The sequence below is a fragment of the Neoarius graeffei genome, chromosome 12 (genome assembly GCF_027579695.1).
Source record: "Neoarius graeffei isolate fNeoGra1 chromosome 12, fNeoGra1.pri, whole genome shotgun sequence".
Lineage (NCBI taxonomy): Eukaryota > Metazoa > Chordata > Actinopteri > Siluriformes > Ariidae > Neoarius > Neoarius graeffei.
Genome location: NC_083580.1, coordinates 74,602,486 through 74,618,027, shown reverse-complemented (window position 1 = coordinate 74,618,027; position 15,542 = coordinate 74,602,486).

Below are 15,542 nucleotides of genomic sequence, written 5' to 3'. Positions count from 1 at the left end.
TTGCACAGTATCTCTGGATGGCCTTTCTGTTTCTTCACGTGCAGCAGTAAAAGACCTTGGAGTGATTATAGACCCCAGTCTTTCGTTCGAAACTCACATTGATAACATTACCCGGATAGCTTTCTTTCATCTCAGAAATATTGCTAAGATAAGAAATTTAATGTCATTATGGTACATGATGTGGAAAAACGAGTTCATGCTTTCGTTACCTCCAGGTTGGATTATTGTAATGCCTTACTGTTTGGATGTTCCAATAAGTGCATAAACAAGCTCCAGTTAGTTCAAAATGCAGCAGCAAGAGTCCTTACTAGAACTAGAAAATATGACCACATCACCCCTGTCTTATCCACACTGCATTGGCTCCCAATCAAATTTCGTACTGATTATAAAATACTACTATTGCCCTTTAAAGCACTAAATGGTCTCGCACCACAGTACCTGAGTGAACTTCTGCCCCTCTATGACCCGCCATGCCTACTTAGATCAAAAGGTGCAGGCTATCTGCTGGTACCTCGTATAGTGAAGGCAACATCAGGGGGCGGAGCCTTTTCTTACAAAGCTCCACAGTTATGGAACAGCCTTCTAAGTAATGTTTGGGAATCAGACACAGTCTCAGTGTTTAAGTCTAGGCTGAAAACATATCTGTTTAGTCAATCCTTTTGTTAATGGTGTTTATGAGGTAAAGGAGGAGATCTAGAGGGTCCTCAGACATAGAGTGTTTTGGTAAACTGGGATGTATGGATGCTGTCAGTCCCCACTCGCTTGCTCACTCGAGTTTGTTGACGGTGTAGTGGCTGCTGCTTTATGTCCCGGGGCTCCCTCCTGCTTGTGTTACCTTCTGGCTCTCCCCTTTTAGTTATGCTGTCATAGTTAGTTGCTGGAGTCCCTGCTTGTACTCAGTGCAATATGTATACTGTTCCTACTTATTCAGGTGACATTGGGCATACCTAACAACCCGTGTTTTCTTTCCCTCTTTCTCTCTCCCCCCTCCCCCCCAATCTGTCCCTCTGAGTTACATGTTGGTCCTGAGTTCGAGATGCTGACCTCTTCTGCCCCTTGGACCTGCTTGATCCATCCTGGTGCCCTGTGTCTGGTTGGAGTCTGTGGCAGCGGGGGCGTGGTCAAGCGCCGGTCTGTGACAGGAGGGCGGAGTCAGGGAAGGTAAGTGGCAGAATCACTACACCTGAGAGCAATTAACCTGTGTTTGTGTGTCTTCCCAGTGACCCCACCCTATATGAGGAGGGAGAGCGAGAGCGGAAGGGGCTCATCCCTGAACCAGACGCCGGTTGTGTGTGTGTCTGTGCTAGAGTGATTATTGTTAGACTGAAAAGTATGGCAATAAAGCCAAGTGATAAACCTGATCTCTGTCCTGCCATCCTCTGTGCTCCACCCACACATAGGGAGTCCTACAGTGGTGCCGAAACCCGGGAAAGTGGAGCACCAACCCAGCAGCCCCATGGAATCCTCCCCGTTCGCCGACCTGGTCCACGCCCTCGCCACGGCTCAGCAAAGCCAGCACCAGGCGCTCGTCACACTCCGAAAGGAACAAGAGCGGAGCTTCGAAGCCCTGGTGCTGGCCCAGCAGGAAGATCGCAAGGCGTTCCGGCATCTCCTCGCGTCGGCGGGGCCCACCAGCGCTCCGGCCGCGGGCCTGTCTCCCCTCACTGTCACTAAGATGGGCCCGCAGGACGACCCCGAGGCGTTCCTCACGTTGTTTGAACAGGTCGCCGAAGCCTCGGGGTGGCCGATGGAGCAGCGCACGGCGCGCCTCCTCCCCCTGCTCACGGGAGAGGCACAGCTGGCCGTGCTACAGCTCCCCGCCGACCGCCGGCTGGCCTACGCGGACCTCCGCCGGGCCGTCCTCCAGCGCGTGGGGCACACACCGGAACAACAGCGCTAGCGCTTCCGCGCGCTGCAATTGGAGGAAGTCAGCCGGCCGTTCACGTTCGGCCAGCAGCTCCAGGACGCCTGCTGGCAGTGGCTGAGGGCCGACGATCGCGACACCGAGGGAATCGTCGACCAGGTGGTACTGGAACAGTTCATCGCCCGCTTACCAGCAGGAACCGTGGAGTGGGTCCAGTGCCACCGCCCGGCGTCGCTGGATCAGGCAGTCGAGCTGGCGGAGGATCATCTGGCGGCTGTCCCGGCGGCAGGACAGCAGATGACATCTTCTCTTCTCTCCTCTTCTCTCTCTCTCTCTCCCCCTCCTCCTGTGTCCCGTCCTCGCCTCATTCCCCCACCGCGGAGGCGGGGGCCGGCACCACCCCAGCCGGCCCGCCGCACCCGCGGTGCCCTCCCGTTTCTCCCTTCTGTGTCTGTCTCTCCCCCACCTCAGGTGAGTGAGCCCCAGATCACCGGTGCAGAGGGAAAGCCCAGGCCAGTTTGCTGGCGCTGCGGGGAACCGGGCCACCTTCAACAGCAGTGCACAGCAATGGAAGTGGGCGCGGTGGTTCGGATCCCCGACACGCCAGAGGCCGCCCTCGATCGGGCCGGAGCGTATCGCATACCGGTGAGTATCCAAGGGGCTACATATCAGGCGTTGGTGGATTCTGGTTGTAATCAGAACTCAATTCGCCAAAGCCTGGTTCAAAATGAGGCATTGGGGGGAGCACAAGGGGTGAAGGTGTTGTGTGTGCACGGGGATGTTCACCGCTACCCTTTGGTGTCGGTCCACATTATTTTCAGAGGGGAAAAATTTATAGTGAAGGCGGCGGTTAATCCTCGCCTTACCCACTCTTTAATTTTGGGGACTGATTGGCCGGGATTTCGGGGTTTAATGACGCGCCTAGTAGAGAGTGGGTCCTGCCAGTTGACAGGGGGAGGTCCCAGTGTCGCTTTGGCGGGAGCAGCTGTCACAGAGCCATCTACGTCATCTCCGCGTCAGAGTGAGGAGCCGCCGGCTCCTCCTCTCTCTATTGGGGAATCCCTTGCGGATTTCCCATTAGAGCAGTCGCGAGACGAGACTCTGCGGCATGCGTTTGACCAAGTGAGAGTAATCGATGGTCAAACGCTCCCACCGAACGCCACCCCGTCCTTCCCCTACTTCGCGATTATGAAGGATAGATTATACCGAGTGACGCAGGACACTCAAACTAAAGAGCGATTCACGCAGCTTTTGATTCCAAAGAGCCGCCGGGAATTGGTATTCCAGGCGGCTCACTTTAATCCCATGGCTGGACACTTAGGGCAGGATAAAACACTAGCCCGAATAATGGCCCGATTCTATTGGCCGGGGATTCGCGGCGATGTCCGTAGGTGGTGTACGGCATGCCGCGAATGCCAGTTAGTAAATCCAGCGGCCATTCCAAAAGCGCCTTTGCGCCCTCTACCGTTAATCGAGACCCCGTTTGAGAGAATTGGGATGGATCTCGTCGGGCCATTAGATCGGTCAGCACGAGGGTACCGCTTTATACTAGTTCTGGTGGACTATGCAACGCGATACCTGGAACCAGTGCCTCTGCGCAATATCTCAGCACGCAGTATTGCAGAGGCACTCTTCCGTGTCATCTCCCGAGTTGGAATCCCGAAAGAGATTCTGACTGATCAAGGCACTACGTTTATGTCACGAACACTGCACGAACTGTATGGGTTATTGGGGATTAAGCCGATCCGCACCAGCGTATATCACCCACAAACGGACGGTTTAGTGGAACGGTTCAACCGCACCCTCAAAAATATTATTAAGAAATTCGTAAGTGAGGACGCACGTAATTGGGATAAGTGGCTCGAACCCTTGCTGTTCTCAGTGCGAGAGGTCCCCCAAGCCTCCACGGGGTTCTCCCCGTTCGAATTATTATATGGGCGTAAGCCGCGCGGCATCCTGGACGTGCTGCGGGAAAACTGGGAGGAGGGACCTTCACAAAGTAAGAACGAAATTCAGTACGTTATGGACCTGCACGCAAAACTCCACACGCTCACCCACCTAACTCAGGAGAATTTGCGGCAGGCCCAGGAACGGCAAGCCCGCCTGTACAACAAGGGTACGCGCCTTAGAGAGTTCACACCGGGAGATAAAGTACTCGTACTGTTGCCCACGTCAAGCTCCAAATTGATCGCCAAGTGGCAAGGACCCTTTGAGGTCACACGGCGAGTCGGGGACGTCGACTATGAGGTGAGGCGAACAGACAGGGGTGGGGCGCTACAGATTTACCACCTCAATCTGCTTAAACTCTGGAACGAGGAGGTCCCCGTGGCGTTGGTGTCGGTGGTTCCAGAGAAGGCGGAGCTGGGGCCGGAGGTTCAAAAAGGGACATTGGCATCACGTACCTCTCCGGTCCCCTGTGGAGACCACCTCTCCCCGACCCAACTCACGGAGGTCGCCCAGTTGCAGACCGAGTTTTCGGATGTGTTCTCGCCCCTGCCCAGTCGCACTAACCTCATAGAGCACCACATAGAGACGCCCCCGGGGGTGGTAGTGCGTAGCCGCCCTTACAGGCTACCCGAACACAAAAAAAAGGTGGTTCGGGAAGAACTTCAGACCATGCTCGAAATGGGCATCGTCGAGGAGTCCCACAGTGACTGGAGCAGCCCGGTGGTCTTGGTACCCAAGGCCGACGGGTCGGTCCGGTTCTGTGTGGACTATAGAAAAGTCAATGCGGTGTCTAAATTCGACGCGTACCCAATGCCTCGTATTGATGAGTTGCTCGACCGACTCGGCACTGCTTGCTTTTATTCGACACTGGATTTGACGAAGGGATATTGGCAGATCCCCTTGACTCCACTATCCCGAGAAAAAATGGCCTTTTCCACACCATTTGGTTTACACCAATTCGTCACCCTTCCGTTTGGGCTGTTTGGGGCGCCCGCTACGTTTCAGCGGCTGATGGACAGAGTCCTCCGCCCTCATGCCACTTATGCGGCCGAGTATTTAGATGACATCATCATCTATAGTAATGACTGGCAGCGGCACCTCGAACATCTGAGGGCCGTCCTTAGGTCGCTGAGGCGAGCGGGGCTCACAGCCAACCCAAAGAAGTGTGCGATTGGGTGGGTGGAAGTACGGTATCTGGGCTTCCACTTGGGCAACGGGCAGGTGCGTCCCCAAATTAATAAGACGGCAGCAATTGCGGCCTGCCCGAGGCCCAAGACCAAAAAGGGGGTGAGACAGTTCCTGGGGCTGGCTGGCTATTATCGCAGGTTTATACCTAATTATTCGGACGTCACCAGCCCGCTGACTGATCTCACTAAAAACGGGGCACCAGATCCGGTCCAGTGGACGGAGCAATGCCAGCGGGCTTTCTCAGAGGTAAAGGCTGCACTGTGTGGGGGGCCACTTCTACACTCCCCTGACTTTTCTCTCCCTTTTATGTTGCAGACCGATGCGTCAGACAGAGGGCTGGGGGCGGTTTTGTCCCAGGAGGTGGAGGGGGAGGACCGCCCGGTCCTGTACATCAGCAGGAAGCTGTCAGTGCGTGAGGGGCACTACAGCACAATAGAGAAAGAGTGTTTGGCCATCAAGTGGGCGGTTCTCGCCCTCCGGTACTACCTGCTGGGGCGCCCTTTCACCCTCTGTTCGGACCACGCGCCCCTCCAGTGGCTCCACCGCATGAAAGATGCCAACGCGCAGATCACCCGTTGGTATCTGGCGCTCCAACCCTTTAATTTCAGGGTGGTCCACAGGCCGGGGGCGCAGATGGTCGTGGCGGACTTCCTCTCCCATCAAGGGGGGGGGGAGTCGGCTGCAGGCCGGACGGCCGCCCGGCCTGAGTCGGGCGGTGGGGGTATGTGGCAGCGGGGGCGTGGTCAAGTGCCGGTCTGTGACAGGAGGGCGGAGTCAGGGAAGGTAAGTGGCAGAATCACTACACCTGAGAGCAATTAACCTGTGTTTGTGTGTCTTCCCAGTGACCGCGCCCTATATGAGGAGGGAGAGCGAGAGCGGAAGGGGCTCATCCCTGAACCAGACGCCGGTTGTGTGTGTGTCTGTGCTAGAGTGATTATTGTTAGACTGAAAAGTGTGGCAATAAAGCCAAGTGATAAACCTGATCTCTGTCCTGCTGTCCTCTGTGCTCCACCCACATATAGGGAGTCCTACAGAGTCTTATCGCATCGCTCCTGTGGAGGACGGCCCCATGAGGACAGTTGAAAGTTACACCTGGAGGACGCGCTGGACTCTTACAGTAATGCTTTTATGGCTGAGGACTACAGTTGACTTGCTAACTTTAGGACTGCAGTTCTCATGAACAGTTTTGCACTCAATTTTCCATCAGTGAAGAGTTATAACATCAACGAAACTGTCTTCATGTTAAAACTGTTAATGTTATAGTCATGCTGTCTGTTGTTGCCCAAATGAGGATGGGTTCCCTTTTGAGTCTGGTTCCTCTCGAGGTTTCTTCCTCATGTCGTCTGAGGGAGTTTCTCCTTGCCACCGTCGCCACAGGCTTGCTCATTGGGGATAGATTAGGGATAAAATTAGCTCATGTTTTAAGTCGTTCAAATTCTGTAAAGCTGCTTTGCAACAATGTTTATTGTTAAAAGCGCTATACAAATAAACTTGACTTGACTTGACAAGTCGCCAGGTCATTGCAGGGCTGACACACAGACAACCAACCATTCACACTCACATTTAGAGCCACCAATTAACCTAACCTGCATGTCTTTGGACAGTCAGTAAAACCAGAGCACCCGGAGGAAACCCACGCGGACAACATGCAAACTCCACACAGAAAGGCCCTCGCCAGCTGCTGGGCTCAAACCCAGGACCTTCTTGCTAACCACTACACCACCATGCTGTCCCAGCAAGCTCCATGAAGACATGATTTGCCAAGGTTGGAGTGGAAGACCTCGAGTGTCCTGCTGCACAGAGTCCTGATCTCAATCCCACTGAACATTAACTATTTGGACACCTGACCATCAGACCCAAATGTGGTTCTTACTGAAACAAAGTTGGAAGCACACAATGGTGTCATACAATTATGGCATAACAATTTCCCTTCACTGGAGAAACTAAGAGGCCCAAACCTGGTCCATCACACCACCATACTGTCCCTGTGCAAGCAACAGCGAGATCCATCCATCCATTATCTGTAGCTGCTTATCCTGTTCTACAGGGTCGCAGGCAAGCTGGAGCCTATCCCAGCTGACTATGAGCAAGAGGCAATTTGATGTACTGGAATGTCAACTGCACCCCAGAATCTCTCAACATCCTCCTGTGTCTTCTTCTCTTCTTGTTATTCTTCTTCTTCTGGCTGTTCCTATTAGAGGTCTCCACAGCAGATAATGTCCCTCCATCTCCTCCTGTCCTCCCTATCTTCTCCTGTCACACAAACCATCGACATAAACATCCATAAATCTCATCTTTGGTCTTCCTTGTTTCCTTCTACCTGGCAACTCCATCTCCAGCATTCTTTTCCCTGGCTCTCTCCACTGTACGTCTCCAAACCATTTCAGTCTCGCCTCTCTTATTTTGTCTCCAAACAGTCCTACATGTCCTGTCCTTCTAATATACTCATTTCTAATCCTATCCAACTTTGTCACTCCTAATGCAAATCTCAGCATCTTCAGCTCCGCTACCTCCAGTTCAGTTCAGCCTCCTGTCTTTTTGTCTCTAAACCATACAACGTTGCCGCTCTTACTACTGTCTTGTACACTTTCCCTTTCACTCTTGCTGGCAACCATCTGTCACAAATCACTCCTGACACACTCCTCCATCCATTCCAACCTGCTTGCACTCTCTTCTTCACTTCTCTTCTGCACTCTCCACTCTGTGCATTTGACACCAAATATTTGAACTCATCTGCTTTGACCACCTCTGTTCCTATTGACCTTTGACCACTTCTTGTGGCTTAATGAACACAAATCTCCAAGATCTATTGGAAAGCCTTCCCAGAAGAGTGGAGCTTATTTTAACTGTAAAGGAGGTACAAACTCTGTGTAAATGCCTGTGGTTGTGGAATGGGTACATATGGGTGTGATGGTATTTTTTTTCTACAACTTCAAATCAGAAAAAGTTGGGACAGTATGTTGAAGTTGAAGTTAAAACTGAAAACAATGATTCGTAAATAATCTTTGACCTGTATTGAACTCAAAATAATACAACACATTATTTGATGTTTTACCTCATGAATTTTATCGTTTGTCTTTTGTTTAAATAAACACATATCAATTTTGATTCTTGCAAAACATTTGAACAAAAGTTCGGAACTATGAAGCATTCACTACTTTGTAATGTTGCCATTCCTTCTTGCAGCACTTTGACTGGAGCCTTTCTGTATGGAGTTTGCATATTCTCTCTGTACCTGCATGAGTTTCTTTCTGCTGCTTGGGTTTCCTCCCATGAGCCAAAGACATGCAGATTAGGTCAACTGACTCCTCTAAACTGCCTATAGAGGTGAATGTGAGCGTCAGTGACTGTCTGTCTCTCTGTGTTAGCCCTGTGATAGACTGGTGACCTGTCCAGGATGTACCCTATGTCTTGTCCAGTGTCAGTTGGGATCAGCTGCAGCTCTCTCGCAACGTGCAATGGATAAGCAGTATAGAGAATGAATGAATGAATGAATGAATGAATGAGCTTAAGTGGGCAACCCAGGAAGCAGTTAGGGGTTAGGTGCCTTGCTCAAGGGTAATTCAGCCATTCCTATTGGTCCAAGGAATCAAACCAGTGACCTTTTGGAAAATTGGAATGTAAATGGCGTCAAACAAAATTGGTAGCATTCAAATTAACGTGGAAGGAGAGCTTCCTGAAGTATAGAAAAGCTCTTAGTGCTGCTAGATCAACATATCTCTCCTCCCTAATAGAAGATAACAAAAATAATCCTAGATTCCTATTGACTACTGTAGCAAAACTAACCAGGAATAAGTCCACTATAGACACATGCACACCTGTAATATGCAGTAGCAACGACTTCATGATTTTTTTAATGACAAAATGGAGAATATCCAACAAAAATTCAAACTACTAATTTAAGGTCAGACAATGTAAGTGACCTTGTAGTTAACAATATAACTGTATCAGATCAGCAATTAGAATGTTTTACTCCCCTTAGAGAAACTGAATCACTTTCATTAATCTCCGCATCAAAAGCCTCAACTTGTGTACTAGATCCCTTACCTACACGTCTATTCAAACAGATAATCTCATCTCTCTCATCTCATTATCTCTAGCCGCTTTATCGTTCTACAGGGTCGCAGGCAAGCTGGAGCCTATCCCAGCTGACTACGGGCGAAAGGCGGGGTACACCCTGGACAAGTCGCCAGGTCATCACAGGGCTCAAACAGATAATACCTGAAGTAATTGAACCGCTTCTAAAAATAATACATTCTTCTCTTAGGATTGGCTATGTACCCAAATCCTTTAAACGAGCAGTTATCAAACCCCTGATTAAAAAACCTGACCTTGATCCCTGTCAGCTGTCCAATTATTGGCCAATATCAAACCTCCCCTTTATCTCCAAGATCCTAGAGAAAGCTGTGGCACAGCAGTTATGCTCATATTTACATAGGAATAACATCCATGAAATGTATCAGTCAGGATTTAGACCTCATCATAGCACAGAGACAGCTCTGGTTAAAGTAGTAAATGACCTACTGTTGGCGTCTGATCAGGGCTGTGTCTTGCTGCTTGTGTTGCTTGACCTTAGTGCAGCATTTGAAACCATTGATCATTCCATTTTTCTGGATAGACTAGAAGATGTTGTGGGAGTTAAGGGAATGGCCCTCTCCTGGCTCAGGTCTTATTTAACTGATCGCTATCAGTATGTTGATGTAAATGGTGATTTTTCTAGACATACTGAGGTAAAGTTTGGTGTTCCACAAGGTTCTGTCTTGGGTCCACTGCTTTTTTCTTTATATATGTTACCTCTGGGTGATATTATTGTAAACATTGTATTAGTTTCCACTGTTATGCTGATGACACACAGTTGTATGTTTCTGCAAAACCTGATGAGAGACACCAGCTTTATAGAATTGAGGAATGTGTGAAGGACATTAGACACTGGATGCTTATTAACTTCCTTCTACTTAACTCTGACAAGACAGAAGTACTTGTACTAGGACCACATACAGCTAGAAGTAAGTTTTCTGATTACACAGTGACTCTGGATGGCCTTTCTGTTTCTTCACATGCAGCAGTAAAAGACCTCAGAGTGATTATTGACCCCAGTCTTTCGTTCGAAACTCACATTGATAACATTACCCGGATAGCTTTCTTTCATCTCAGAAATATTGCTAAGATAAGAAATTTAATGTCATTACAGTACATGACGTGGAAAAACTAGTTCATGCTTTCGTTACCTCCAGGTTGGATTATTGTAATGCCTTACTGTTTGGATGTTCCAATAAGTGCATAAACAAGCTCCAGTTAGTTCAAAATGCACCAGCAAGAGTCCTTACTAGAACTAGAAAATATGACCACATCACCCCTGTCTTATCCACACTGCATTGGCTCCCAATCAAATTTCGTATTGATTATAAAATACTACTATTGCCCTTTAAAGCACTAAATGGTCTCGCACCACAGTACCTGAGTAAACTTCTGGTCCTCTATGACCCGCCACGCCTACTTAGATCAAAAGGTGCAGGCTATCTGCTGGTACCTCGTATAGTGAAGGCTACATCAGGGGGCGGAGCCTTTTCTTACAAAGCTCCACAGTTATGGAACAGCCTTCCAAGTAATGTTCAGGAATCAGACACAGTCTCAGTGTTTAAGTCTAAGCTGAAAACATATCTGTTTAGTCAATCCTTTTGTTAATGGTGTTTATGAGGTAAAGGAGGAGATCTAGAGGGTCCTCACACATGGAGTGTTTTGGTAAACTGGGATGTATGGATGCTGTCAGTCCCCACTCGCTTGCTCACTCGAGTTTGTTGACAGTGTAGTGGCTGGTTGCTTTATGTCCCGGGGCTCCCTCATGCCTGTGTTACCTTCTGGCTCTCCCCTTTTAGTTATGCTGTCATAGTTAGTTTTGCCAGAGTCCCTGCTTGTACTCAGTGCAATATGTATACTGTTCCTACTTATTCAGGTGACATTGGGCATACCTAACAACCTGTGTTTCTCCCCCAGTCTGCCCCTCTGAGTTACATGTCGGTCCTGGGATTGAGATGCTTACCTCTTCTGCTCCTCGGACCTGCCTGATCCATCCTGGTGCCCTGTGTCTGGTTGGAGTCTCATCACATCGCTCCTGTAGAGGACGGCCGCATATGGACAGTTGAAAGTCACACTTGGAAGATGCTCTGGACGTTTACAGTAATGCTTTTATGGCTGAGGACTACAGTTGACTTGCTAACTTTCGGACTGCAGTTGTCATGAACAGTTTTGCACTCAAGTTTCCATCAATGAAAAGTTACAACATCAACGAAGCTGACTTTATGTTAGTACTATTAATGTTATAGTCATGTTGTTTGTTGTTGCCCAAATGAGGATGGGTTCCCTTTTGAATCTGGTTCCTCTCGAGGTTTCTTCCTCATGTCGTCTGTGGGAGTTTTTCCTTGCCATCGTCGCCACAGGCTTGCTCATTGGGGATAGATTAGGGATAATATTAGCTCATGTTTTAAGTCATTCAAATTCTGTAAAGCTGCTTTGCGACAATGTCTATTGTTAAAAGCACGATACAAATAAACTTGACTTGACTTTTGATCCCAAAACTGCTTCTCTAACCTTTAGGTTATGGCTTCCCATAATTATGACTAAAGTTCACATAATAATGAGATAATTGCCTTATAATTATGACTTTCAATCTCATAATAGTGTAATCCTATGGTGGTGTAGTGGTTAAAGGTCATAGGCAAGGGTCGGAGGTGGAACATAGAATATCAACTTTATTTTTTAGAAGAACAACCCAAAAAGCAAATTCAATCTTCCTGGTGTCTAATTTGCACCCTAAAATTGAATAAAACGGTTAAAATATACTATTTTGCGCAAGTTCCGAAGGTTTGTTTACATCTCACTTATGAGCACTTTCACCGCCAGGGGACCGTCATCGTGACGTCATTTAAGCCAAACAGACTGGGAGCAGCTCTGTGTTTACTTGTGAACCGAGCACACGTATACGGACTTTGGTCGTGAGAGGCTGTGTAAAATGTCTGAAAGCAATAGCAATTTTGAATTCGGAACTCTCCAAATTGAATATCGAGAGGTGAAACCATATATGTATGAACCTATGGCCATCGGTGAACGTGGCTCACTGGTTTGACCGTGTGGCCTCAGAATCAGACAGCGACTCGGCCGACTCTGATCGCGGTGACCCCGAATCTCAACAAGACTCGCGCCCAAACGATTTATCCTGGTAGTTATGATAAATTCTTAATTTCGTTGTAATACTAAATAAGAGCCCTTTTGAAGAATAATTAAACCGCCCTCCCTAGCGGATATCGGGAACGATTACTTGACAGCGCGCCAGTAGGCCACATTAGCCTGCCATCCGCAGCATTATACTATTTATAGCTGACTCTAAGCGAGGAAATATCCCTTTGTCTCATTTCCACAATGATTGTACAGGATCCCTCAGGATTCTTGACTTGAAAAATTGCAAGCAAAGGTAAAAATGTTTACCTCCAATCTTCTCCTTTTTGCTTGAGCATTGCTGGTCCGTTTCTTCTTTGACTGCTTGATTTTGTGTTTGAATTTTGTCGGAACAGCGTCAGGTTTGAGCCTTCTCTGTCCAACACTGACACCTAAACTCTCCAACAGATGGGAATTCTTCAAAAAGTGATCGGAGCACAGAGCGGTGTATTTACCCGGCTGCCAACTCTCTCGCTTCACGTGCACAATCCACTCTCTTATTGCACAACAATAAGGCATGGTTTTTCTTTGTAAATTCCCGAACGCACATCTGCACTCAAGCCGAACGGCAATGCAAATAAATGGAAGTGGACTCAACTCAAGCGATTTGTTTGTCTTGAACGACGTCACGCGCCGAGTGGTCACAAAAATCGCTGAGCAGAAATTCGCTGCGATCCACACTAACTTATTCTAACTTATTTTAATTTTTACTTATTAACAATACTTCTTGGGGCGGCACGGTGGTGTAGTGGTTAGCGCTGTCGCCTCACAGCAAGAAGGTCCTGGGTTCAAGCCCCGGGGCCGGCGAGGGCCTTTCTGTGTGGAGTTTGCATGTTCTCCCCGTGTCCGCGTGGGTTTCCTCCGGGTGCTCCGGTTTCCCCCACAGTCCAAAGACATGCAGGTTAGGTTAACTGGTGACTCTAAATTGACCGTAGGTGTGAATGTGAGTGTGAATGGTTGTCTGTGTCTATGTGTCAGCCCTGTGATGACCTGGCAACTTGTCCAGGGTGTACCCCGCCTTTCGCCCGTAGTCAGGTGGGATAGGCTCCAGCTTGCCTGCGACCCTGTAGAAGGATAAAGCGGCTAGAGATAATGAGATGAGAACAATACTTCTTGGGACCAGAAGAAAATTACAGAGGGTTTTTTAACATATAAAGTTTCAAACGTGCATAAATTTAAAACCTTTGCCTATGACCTTTACACTGTTGCCTCACAGCAAAATGTCTCTGGGTTCGAACCTCAGGGCCAGCGGGGGCCTTTCTGCGTGGAGTGCATGTCTATGTAGGATTCCTCCCACTGTTCAAAGACATGCAAATTTAGTAAAATACCCAGCCACTGGGGTTGCGGCCCCAAGCCTGGATAGATTGGGGAAGGTTGTGTCAGGAAGGGCATCTGGTGTAAAAACCTATGCTAAATCAAATATGCGGATCCAAATGATCTGCTGTGGCAACCCCTAAAGAAGAATAGTGTGATCCTATCTCATCATAAATGACTTGCTATCTCATAATAATGAAATATGAGATAGCAAGTCTCATGAATTTTTATCTCGTAATTATGACAGCATCGAAAGTCTGACTCAATTTCTCATAATAATTAACTACTGTCTTGTAATAAATAGATATAAAATCATACTTTTTGAGAAAATATTTTCATTACTATGAACTAGTAAGTGTGTTATGACATCATAATTATGAGATACTCGTCGGCTGTCCAACGCAAGCGATAATGACTGCTTCATTAGGATACGCAGAAATGCAGATGGGCCGCGAGGGCCACACCAGAGCAACAGAGCCATCTGCAGTGGCGGCACAAATGGCCCAGCCGAGCCACCATGGAATGTGTGGCCTCGTGAGCTCCTGCACACTGTTCTCCTCTCCTAACAAAGCATCCTGCACAGTTAGGTAAGACAAATGATGTCATGCCCCCATCGTATTATCTCTCTGGACCTCCAGACCTGATGCCAAGTGGTGCACAAAAGTGCCACAGACCTGACCGGTATGGAAGTTGCCCCGCACTGACAACTGACTTGCCGAGTGATGCCATCCGTTGGCCATTCGAGTGGCTCTTCCACATGCCATCTAGTGGTGTGCTATTGACCCTGTTGGGTTCATCTGCCACATTGCACCGAAAACCGCCTTGCTGCCAGCGCGTTATTGGTGATAGATAGATGGATACTTTATTAATCCCAAAGGGAAATTCAAGGTATCCAGTAACATTTCCGCATTGCGCAAGATCAATACAAAAACTAAATAGCATTATACATATAAAAACCTAAAATACAAAATACCAAAAGAAATAAAACATGACCAATAAGAGCATGTAATAGAATAGACAGCTCTCAGTGTGGGAGGGAGTGAGGTAGTGCAGTTGGCAGTAACCAGTCACAGTGCAAATAAGAGTGTAATGAGCAGTGCAAATACTTTGTGGACAGTTACATACATGTGCAGTGTGTTTAGTGGTATATGGTAGATAAAAAGCATAGTATATTACATGATAGACATAGTTAAAGTATATATCAGTACATATAGTATATGTAATAATGTGATAGTATACAATATATAATATTAAGTTAGTATATAAATATCTCATCTCGTCTCATCTCATTATCTCTAGCCGCTTTATCCTGTTCTACAGGGTCGCAGGCAAGCTGGAGCCTATCCCAGCTGACTACGGGCGAAAGGCGGGGTACACCCTGGACAAGTCGCCAGGTCATCACAGGGCTGACACATAGACACAGACAACCATTCACACTCACATTCACACCTACGGTCAATTTAGAGTCACCAGTTAACCTAACCTTTGGACTGTGGGGGAAACCGGAGCACCCGGAGGAAACCCACGTGGACACGGGGAGAACATGCAAACTCCGCACAGAAAGGCCCTCGCCGGCCCCGGGGCTCGAACCCAGGACCTTCTTGCTGTGAGGCGACAGCGCTAACCACTACACCACCGTGCCGCCCCTTATATAAATATTAAGTTAGTATAGCAGTATGTATAATATATAAGTAAGTAGGTACATTATAACAGTATATAATAATAAAGTATATAATAAGGTAAAGTACAACATACCAGCTTATCTACAAATATCTGTATATACCCATCTATGCATGTAATGTACATCTACTGTATGTAAGCAGCAGAAAAGTGCAATGGACATGAAAAGAGCAGTGTAACTAGTCCTGAGTACAGCAGAGTCACAGAGTCTTATTTTTTGTATATGTACTATTTAACCCATAGCTGGAACCCAGGCAGGTGCCACCACTCCGGGTCAGAGCGGACCTGGGAGCAATGGTGATTAAGGGGTAACTCCACTTTCCCCAATACTCAAGTC